The sequence below is a fragment of the Setaria italica genome, chromosome I, assembly GCF_000263155.2.
Source record: "Setaria italica strain Yugu1 chromosome I, Setaria_italica_v2.0, whole genome shotgun sequence".
NCBI lineage: Eukaryota > Viridiplantae > Streptophyta > Magnoliopsida > Poales > Poaceae > Setaria > Setaria italica.
Genome location: NC_028450.1, coordinates 38733962 through 38743946, shown reverse-complemented (window position 1 = coordinate 38743946; position 9985 = coordinate 38733962).

Sequence of the window (9985 nt, the reverse complement as noted above, 5' to 3'; positions counted from 1 at the left end):
AAATTTTAGCTTGATTGGGCTACAATAGAGTTTATTAAAAATCAGACATGGTTACACTGCAGTTATGAAGGATGATTTATAACTAGAGTTCTATCATCAGTTTAGTACTACAAACTTTCCAGAGTAGTTTTCAACACTAATATATACTACTGTGAATTTATCAGGATTTTATGAGTACTCTAGCTATTTATTCCCAATTAAGGAGATTAAACAACATGCATTTTAATCAGAAATAGAAACACCTATTTCACAAGAACAAGTATTTTTTCTAGGTAGATATGAGCATCAGGAAGACAACAAAATTTATTTCAATTTTTTCTTATTTTTCTATGATTTTATACTGATTTCCAAAGTTTTAGCCATTTCGACTAAAATTAAACCCGGAAAAGGAAAAACGCTTTTGCAAGAAAGCCCTCCAAAACAACTTTTCCCAACAGGTCCACCCTTCCTTTTACGAGCCAGCTCCTGACTCTTACACTTAGGCCCCTTGACAAACTCCCACCTCACACTTAAACGTGACCCTTTTACGCACAACACCCTGAGCTTCTATTTCTTTCGCAGTCGAGCCCCTGCCCTTCTTCAACCTCGGGACGGCTCACAGCCGACGGTGGCGGCGCACCGACGCCGGTGCGGTGGTGCGTTTTCCCTCCCCGATGACTCCCCTAGAGCCTTGCTCAAGACTGGCGCACCTTCTTTCCCTCTTTTCTCCTCCACTCTCTAACCGTAGCCCCTACTTCGACAGGTGGCAGCGCATGGCCGGTGGCACGCTCGGAATCGAGCGTGGCAAATCAAGTGATTGGACTCAACGGCGAGCGCATCACGATCAAGGGCTTACCAAAGTTCGGTTTTGGTTGTTTGTGGGAGCAGAGGGGGCCGGGAAGGTGGAGTTCGGCGGTGGGGTGGAGCTTGGGCGGGTGGCGGCAATGGCAGCTATGGGAGCTTCAATTCGCGGCGTTTTAGGCCATGGCGGTGGGCAAGAGGTGGTGGTGGAGGTAGCTGAAGGGGTGTAGGAGCGGTGGGTGGTGGTGATTTGAGGATGGCGAGGGTGAGTAGGCGGATTGGGCTAGTGGACAGGAGTAACCCATCAACTCTGTTTGCGCGGTGGCTTGGCCGTGGTGTGGAAGAGAGAGTGAGAAGGAAGAGCGAGACCTGCGGCCTGGGGAGGAGATAAGGCCGGGAGCGTTGTCGGTGGTCTTCGGTTCCTTGGCAAGCAATGGTGTGGCGCAGTTGAGCAGTGGTGGCTAGGCGCGAGTAATGCGAGCGTAGGCGAGGCATGGCGTGGCGTCAGTGACATGGCACGCCGGAGTGGTTGGCGACGGCATGGCGGTGTACGACGCGTGCAGGAGTGCTAACGGGCGCACGTGTGTTGACCGAGAGGCTGGCGGTGGAACAGGCGGGGGCATGGAAGGGGTGGGGGCTCGCCCCTGCCATATGTGGCAGAGCAGCGGTATAGGAGGATGGAGAAGAAGGTGATGAGTGGGCCCAAGCTATTTTTCTAGAAAAATTTCCCCCCTTCAAAAGAGCAAGGTGCAGCTAGCCAAAAATTCCCCAAAAATACCCATTGGAAAGATAAAATCATGAAGAACACAAAGGAGCTTGAACCAACTCCAAAGCTAAAAAGGATTAGCCAAAATTTGAAAAGTAAAACAGTTAAAATTGAAACTTCACTAAATTTTTATCACTAGCAAACATCTTCCAAAAATTATCAAAATTTTTGTAAATTCATAATTTTGCATCGAGTATTTAATTAAAATAAAAAGGATCCCCAGTTATATTTCAAATACTGAAGTTTCTTCACAAAGTTGTATTTGAACAATAAATGTCAATTTGACGGAATTTTAAACTAATGCAGTGACATGATGCTCATTATGCACTAATGAAGTTTTCTAATCCTAAGATTAACACCCGGGGTGTTACAAGAACAACTTGAGGCCGACCTCAAGAAGGCCAAAGAGGATGTCGTAAAGCATGCCGAGCAACTCCGGCAAAAAGACTTGGACCATGCCTTGTGGGATCAGATTCTTGTTGCACACTTGAAAGGTAAGTTGCACCGACCTGTCAACTCAGTTCTATCTTTGGAGTCCTTTTGCTGATGTGTGCTTGTTCGAATGAGCAGATGCCGAGGTCAGGGACCAACGGCTCAAGCAGCAATGCTCGTCTCCAGCAAGAGCATGACGTAGCGATTCACCGTGAGTACACTGTGTTGCAGAAGTTGGCCTACGAAGTCGACGCGCGCAAAGATACTGAGCACTGCTTAGAGGCTGCAATGCATAGTCTTCAGCATGACCAATTGGTGATTATAGGATTGGAAGTGGAGCTGAAAGATCTGCGCAAAGCGGCCGGCTATGCGATGGATGTGGTCCAACTAGAGTCCGACCCAACCGCGCTGATGCCAATTCTCGATCGCCTGAAGGCTGCGCCTGGTCGACTGACAGAGCTACCGAAGGACACCGTGGTGGAGTGCGTCAAGAATGTCTTGACCGTGTTGAAGACACACTTCCTGCGGATTCCCTTGGAGCATGCTGGTGCAGGGGTCGCGGGCGACTTCCTTGTAGAGAAACTTCCAGAACTGGCCGACCAGTTTAATGATGTAGCAAAAAACATTGTTAATGATCTTGACCTATAAAATGAAACTTGTGGTGTATCAAACTGTATGATAAGACATGTGATGTGATTGACTTAACGTATGTGTAGAGAAAAGGGGCTCCATCCCTCCCTTGGTGTATACGACAGTACAGTGTGTAGCCGAGGCCTGTAGCCGCTAAGTGCCTAGCCTTGCCTGACCAGCGTCCTGCTGAGCCCGGATCTTGAGCTTGTAGGAGGGGTGAACGCAAGGTTGTCTAGGTTCCGTGAGCTAGGACGCTGACCACACAAGTTAGTCGTTTTGCCTTGGGAGGGGGAGGAGCAGGATGCGAGACCCAGAGGTTATCTCATGGGGGAAGCCCCCCCAGCTTAAAGCGAGTGGTCTGTCAAACAGGTTGAACAGCCCCCGAGCATCAGTGTAACACCTCGGGTGTTAATCTTAGGATTAGAAAACTTCATTAGTGCATAATGAGCAGCATGTCATTGCATCAGTTTAAAACTCCATCAAATTGACATTTATTGTTCAAATGCGACTTTGTGAAGAAACTTCAGTTTTTGCAATACAACTGTGCCTCCTTTTATTTTAATTAAATATTAGATGCAAAATGATGAATTTATAGAATTTCCATAATTTAAGGGTGATGTTTGCTAGTGATAAAAATTCAGTGAAGTTTCAATTTTAACTATTTTACTTTCCAAATTCTGAGCAATCCTTGTTAGATTTGCAGTTGGTTCAAGCTCCATTCCAACAGGATGCTCAGAGGTGGGTGGAGAAAAAGCTCAAAATCCATACTTCCTGTGCTTTTAGAGGATCTAAATCAGTCTTCATCCTTTCGCTTTTCAACTCGCAATAAATATGTAAATTTGTTTCGCAGAAAATAACAGATTTTCGATCTCCTCGAAAGAAAATGAGTTCGATCAGCAACACCGGTCTCCGCAGCACTTTGAGTTCTTTGTGATTTTATATTTCCAATGGATATTTTTGGGGAATTTTTGGCTAGCTGCACCTTGCTCTTTTGAATGGGGAAAGTTAATTCTAGAAAAATAGCACGGGCCCACTCATCACCTTCTTCTCCCTCCTCCCATACCACTTCTCTACCACAAATGGCAGGGGTGAGCCCCGACCCTACCGTGCCGCCACCTGTTCCACCACCCAGCCTCTCGGTCAACACACGTGCGCCCGTTAGCACTCGTGCGCGTGCCGTACGTCGCCGTCCCGTCGCCAACCACTCCGCCGCGCCATGCTGCTGACGCCACGCCATGCCTTGCCTGCGCACTGCTCGCACCTGGCCACACTGCTCAATTGTGCCGCGCCACTACTTGCTAAGGAACCGAAGACCACCGGCGACGCTTGCGGCCTTATCTCCTCCCCAGGCCGCAGGTCTCGCTCTGCCTTCTCCATTCGCTTCCATGCCATGGCAAAAAACCAGAGCAAGCGAACCAAGCGAGTTCTTCTCCATCCGTCGGCCCAATCCACCGCTCACCCTCCGTCATTCTCAAATCACCGCCGCCCACCGCTTCTCAACCCTCCAGCTACCTCCGCCACCACTTGTTGCCTGCACCATGGCCCAACTCGCCAAGAACTAAAGCTCCAGTGCCACCATTGCCGCCACCCGCCTGAGCTCCACACCACCAATGAATCCTCACCTCCCAACCTCCTCTGCTCCACAAACTACCAAAACCGAACTGTAGTGAGCTCCTGGTCGTGATGCGCCCGCGGTTTAGTGGAGATAGGCTAGTTTCCGTGCTCGATTTCGAGCCCGCCGCTGGCCTTGCGCCGCCGCTTGCCGCCAGGATAGCTAGGGTTTGGGTTTTGCAAAGTTGAGTACGAGAGGTGATGCGTCTGCACTAGGGAAAGCCCTCGGAGTAGTCATTGGGGTGGGATACGCGCCCTTGCACTGGCGTGGCCGCGTCGCCGCCACCGGCCGTGACCGTCGCGAGGTTGAAGAAGGGCGGGGAGCTGTGTGAGAAGAGGATAGAAGTCAAGGGGGTTATGCATAAAAGTTCTAGGTTTAAGTGTGAGGTGGGAGTTTATCAAGGGGCCTAAGTGTGAGAGTCAGGGGCTGGTTCGTAAAAGGAAGGGTAGGTCTGTTGGAAAAAGTTGTTTCGGAGGGCTTTCTCACAAAAGCATTTTTCTTTTTTTTTTTGGGTTTAGATTTGTTTAAAAGGGCTGAAGCTTGTGAAACCTATGGAAAATTGTAGGAAATTGATAAAAATGCGAAATAAATTCTTTTAGGTTTCCTATGAACTGTTTACCTAGGGAAATCTACTTGTTGAGGTGCACCATATGTTTCCATTACTAAATAAAATGCATGTTGTTTAATCTCCTTTTATTTGGAAGGTATAGTTATGTTGTTCATAAAATCTTGTTAAATTCTCAGTAGTATAGATTAGTGATGAAAACTATTCTGAGAGGTGTTTAGCACCTAATCACTGATATAACTCCAGTTATAATTTATTCTTTTATAATGTGCCATGTCACCATGTTTGATTTTTAGTAATTTCTGTGTTAATCCAATCATGCTCAAATTTTTTTCAGCAAACTTTAGGTGTGGTGAGAAAGCTACTGTAAATGTTTTATGTTCATATAACCTAGAATGCGTTCTGAATAATTATTCTTGTGATAAACTAGTTTAAGTTATTAAAAATACTTGCTACTGAAATTCTAGGCTAATAGATTGTTGTTATGCTCTTTATCAGTAGCATGATCATCCCTGAAAAGTTTGCTAGCAGAATCTCTCTGGTTGCTTGTATATGCCATTTATTGGCCTCTAGTATGTTATTCCTATAGTTTTATCCTTAGCATCTTTCTTGTGTAGAGAGAATATGTTTTTTTAATGCTCTACTGGAACTCGTAATCTTGTATGATTGAGTTGTTGCAATCTCTAAACTTGATTTCATGCATGTGTCATCACCTTTCAATAAACTCATACATATGCATTTCATGTAGATAACCCGCTAGTCGACGGTCAGTATGAATTGATCACCGTGCCCGAGAGTGAGCATCGTGAAGCCTCTCCATTTGAAGCATCCCAAGACCTGAACCAATGTTCAGAAGAGCCCAAGGCTAATTTGGAAGGCAAGCCCCAAAGCATAACCCCTAATTTCAGAACTATACAACTATCTTAAATACGTGTTTACTTTTATGCATTAAGTTCCTAGGAGTTGAATGAAACCTTAGTTGCATGATCCCTAGGACTCCCAAGTTCAAAATACTAGTATGTGTAGGTCGATAGAAGTGCCATGCTTAATTAAGAACGGTAAAAGTAGAGTGACTGCCTGTCGCTCACGAGACATAGGAACTTTCAATATTTATGGCAAGTTACTTGAGAATGAACCACTGATGAAAGAAAAGTTGGAGATCGGGCAACGACAAAAAATAAAGTTGAAGTTAGTATTGTGGTTGCGCTCTGCCTGTGTTGATTAAGGTTTGTTCGTTGTGGCCTTGCTCATCAAGTTTGAACTGTACTATACACATGCTGGAAGTAAGAGGTAGTTGAAACTGGTAAAACCTAGTACCTTAGGGTGCGATTGCAGATTGAGTTGGTCCTGTTTCCTATTCGTGTGCTAGTCAGTAAGTCACGGTAGGCTCGGGGAGGTACTGGTTGGGATTATCACTCGAGGGTCTTAGGAGTTCGCAACTGCCATCGTTCTCTAAGGGGACCATTTGCCATATGCGGCTCGATGGAGCATGCATATGTCGTGTGTATAGGTCCACCTTGCAAGGTTACAAATGGAATCGATTCGCCGCCGCTCTCAGTTAAGAGAACCTTGATCACTGCATCACCTCGTAGTAAGAAGTGGAATGAAAGAAAATGTGAATTGATGTTGATGTTGTTATCTAATGAATAGTTTTTCCACACTGAAAAGTTTGAAAATGTTGCTCACTTGGAATGGTTAGCTCAACCTTAAATTGGATGCCAAAACTTGAAAGTAAGGATCCACTCTTAGTTATTTTTTGGCAAAACAAACCCCTCTGTCAAAATCCTTTCATATTAGGAGTCGGCTAAGTATATACCATAGTCGGGTAAGTCTTGCTGAGTATTAGTATACTCATCCTTGCTTTGATGTTACTTTCAGGTACTAGTGATGAAATGATAGAGTTGGTTGCCGGTCAACCTTGGGATGACCGTCCTTTACCTGAACGGTGGTTGCTTGAGTGGTCTCCGCCCTCACCTTGAGGTGGTCTCGTGTTGGATGACATGTGGCAGGCTACTCATGTCGTCATGTATCTTTATTCACGCTTTATCGTTTAGACTTTCACTGTATTTTATTTCAAGAACTCTGGCTTGTAATCTTTTATGAACTCTAACTCGGTTTGTAAATTACTTAAGAACTCTATGTTTGTAACCTGAAATACCATGTTGTATCATCTGTGTTCACCTTCATGTGAGACTTGTTGCATGTTGTTTCGATCAAGATATTCAGTGGTTGCATCAGGCTTGACCCAACGGACTGTCGGATTACACCATTTTAAGTGTGTGTGTGACTGGATTAACCATTAAGATGATGGTTAGCACACTTAAGCCGATTTAATTTGGGCGGTCCCGCCATAGCTGGTATCAAAGCCGAAACATGCAGCAGATGATGTTAACAAGGCTATTCCAGGGCTTTGAAAACTTAAAAATGAATTTTGAGTCCTTAAAATGCGTTGGTTACGCTAAGGTATTAAGAAGTTAGCATGTAAGCTCTAGGGATTAATGGGTATATGTTATTAAGGTGGCTACTATTATAACTGAGTTACAACACATTTACTTTTTGTCAAAACTTACTTTCTTGCACAACAATGACCCTCTTGTCAGTGAGATGCGATCTGAACGCTGCGCTCAAGCTGTGGCTTACTTGAGCATAGCCCATATAGCAATATACGGGGTATAAAGATCGTGCAGGTACAGCAAGTAAAACGTACCAATATCCCGTAAGGTGATTTACAAGAAGTGAATGTGGTATCACGGCAACGTGGTAACGTATGAAGCGCTGCCCATTCAACGTTAAATGTTTGGGTGCCATCACTATTGTGGATGGTAGTGTATGTGTAATAGGTGGGAAATTGCAGATGCGCTACCCATGTGGCGTAGGACACATGGAGGCTGTTCATGAGTGCTGGCACGAAGGGTCCAGAAATACGTAAATTCTGTCAACTTCTGCAGGTACACTAACCACGATTGCGTAAAACATGTACAATTCGACTAGCTATTATAGGGAGAGATGTATTGTATGCCACTGAAATTGTCTTCGCTATGTCCAAGCTATTGGCAATTCTTTGAATTTTGGAAGGATGTATAGGACGTACATGCATCATGTTAAAAACCTCTAAATTAGTTATGGGTCACATAACAACTTGTTGCAATGTTCACAAAAACTCACCTAAGGATTTTCTAGCTGTCAACAACTTACCATCTGCTGGTTGGAATTTTTCGGGCTATCTGATGATGTTTGCTCCAGAAATGTCCTACACAAAAGTTGTTCCAAATTTATCATGGGTTCTTCTGTAAAAATCTCATAAAATTTAGCAAAGTAGAACTCAAGTTATGCTTGAATTGGTAACCCGCTGTTTGCTGGAATTTCTGGGTTACAGCCGACCCGAGGTTGAATTTTTCGACCCTCTTAAGATCAGTTTTGGTCTGGTGTCACAAAAGCAAAGTTGTATATAAAATAGTGGAGAACATCCTGGTAAACTTTCATGATTTTTTTTGGACGAGTAACTTTTGAAGAATAAATTTTTCCTCCCTGCCAGCAATTTATTCATCTGTTCATACATTTTGATCAACTTGTGAGCTAATCTCCTTTGATCATTTGTTTTTCAGATGGCTGGTTCGAGCAATTCCCATGTGGAAGGGGATGATCAGGGACGCACGCTCTCCACATGCCTTCACTTGGGTGGTTTCCCAGCAATTATGTGGAAGACCATTCAGAAATGCGGTTATGAAACTACTCCTCGCTATGTGGGTACAAACCGCATGGAGAAGGGCATTTCTAAATGTGAGGTCACTGTCACCATCCCCAACACCACGCCACAAAGTAGGGGTGAACTAGTGGTGACTGAAAAGGGGGAGCACTTTGAGGACACTTGTGAACTAGCGGCATGGAGAGGTTTTGCAACCAAAACCCGATCAAGCTCCACGACACCACTGCTGGCCTGTTTCCGTGTGTGAATGATTGCAACCCCCTGATAGCCAGTCGTGTGGCTCGACTTCATGGTCCTGCTAATCCCAACTACGATGAAGGGCTTAAAGACATGAGGGAGTTTGCAGAGGCTGCTCTCAGGCTTGCTCAAAACTTGGGGAATAAGTATACCATGATGGCCCACAAATCACAGGACCAATATGACCGAATTGAAGAGCTTGAGGAGGAAGGGCAAGATAAGGATGCCTTGATCGAGCACATTGAGAATGAATTAATGGATGCTAATGATCAGCTCCATGCCCAGCAGAATCAAGTTCAAGGAGTGGCCGAACCGGTCATACCCGAGCCACCACCTGAGGAGCCCGAACAAGGGAACTCCGGCATGGAAAATGCCCCCGGCGTGCAAGCAGCTGCTGGGGCAATGTCGGATGAGGAGAGCTTGGTGAATCAACCCGCTCCTCACGTTCGTCCTCCCAGCGGTGGTTGGATTAGTGAGTCTTCTGACACCGAAGACGAAGAGGAAGACCCGGAGGAGGTCATTCCAGCTACACCCTCCGCGTAGAATGACATGACTTGATCATCTTTTGTGTAATCATGTTGTAAGAAATAATCCCTAGTGAACCTTAGAACTTGCACTACTACTACTGTTGATCCTGTAAATTAACCCGTGGATGTATGGTTGTGATGAACTATGTTCCTTGCTACCGAATGTACGGTTAACTCCTGAAAAATCTGCAGTCCCAATCTGGTTGAAAATTTTACCCTTGGTAAATGATTTTTCTGGACAAAGTGATGAATACTAAAGTTGTGGAAAATTTCCCAATCTAAGGGCTGTAAAAATTTCAGAACATTTGGCCCAATGGATCTTGATTTATGCCTACTTTAGTGGGGATCTAAATTCTGAACTTTCCAGCAGGAGCAGCAGAGAGGAAATGAATTATTCGTTCTTCTTAACACTTGTTTTGGCACTCGAGTTGACTAACAAAGATATAGGGATTTTACTTGAGGCTCTGCTGTTGAAATTTTGGTGAGATTAGATAAGCCAATTCAGTGATATGAATTTTTTTTGGGATTGGTCGACTGATGTGTTTCTGAGTCTGAAATTCCTGCATGTACCCCCGCGATAGTTGCTAACGTCCCGACTGATTCGATGGATCCAATAAATGGGAATCATGCTTTGATCATGCACTGACCTTGCAATAATTCTTTCTTGAGTAATGACATATTTTATCATAGCTCATTGGAATTTATTGCAGAACTGCGTGATTAATTGGGA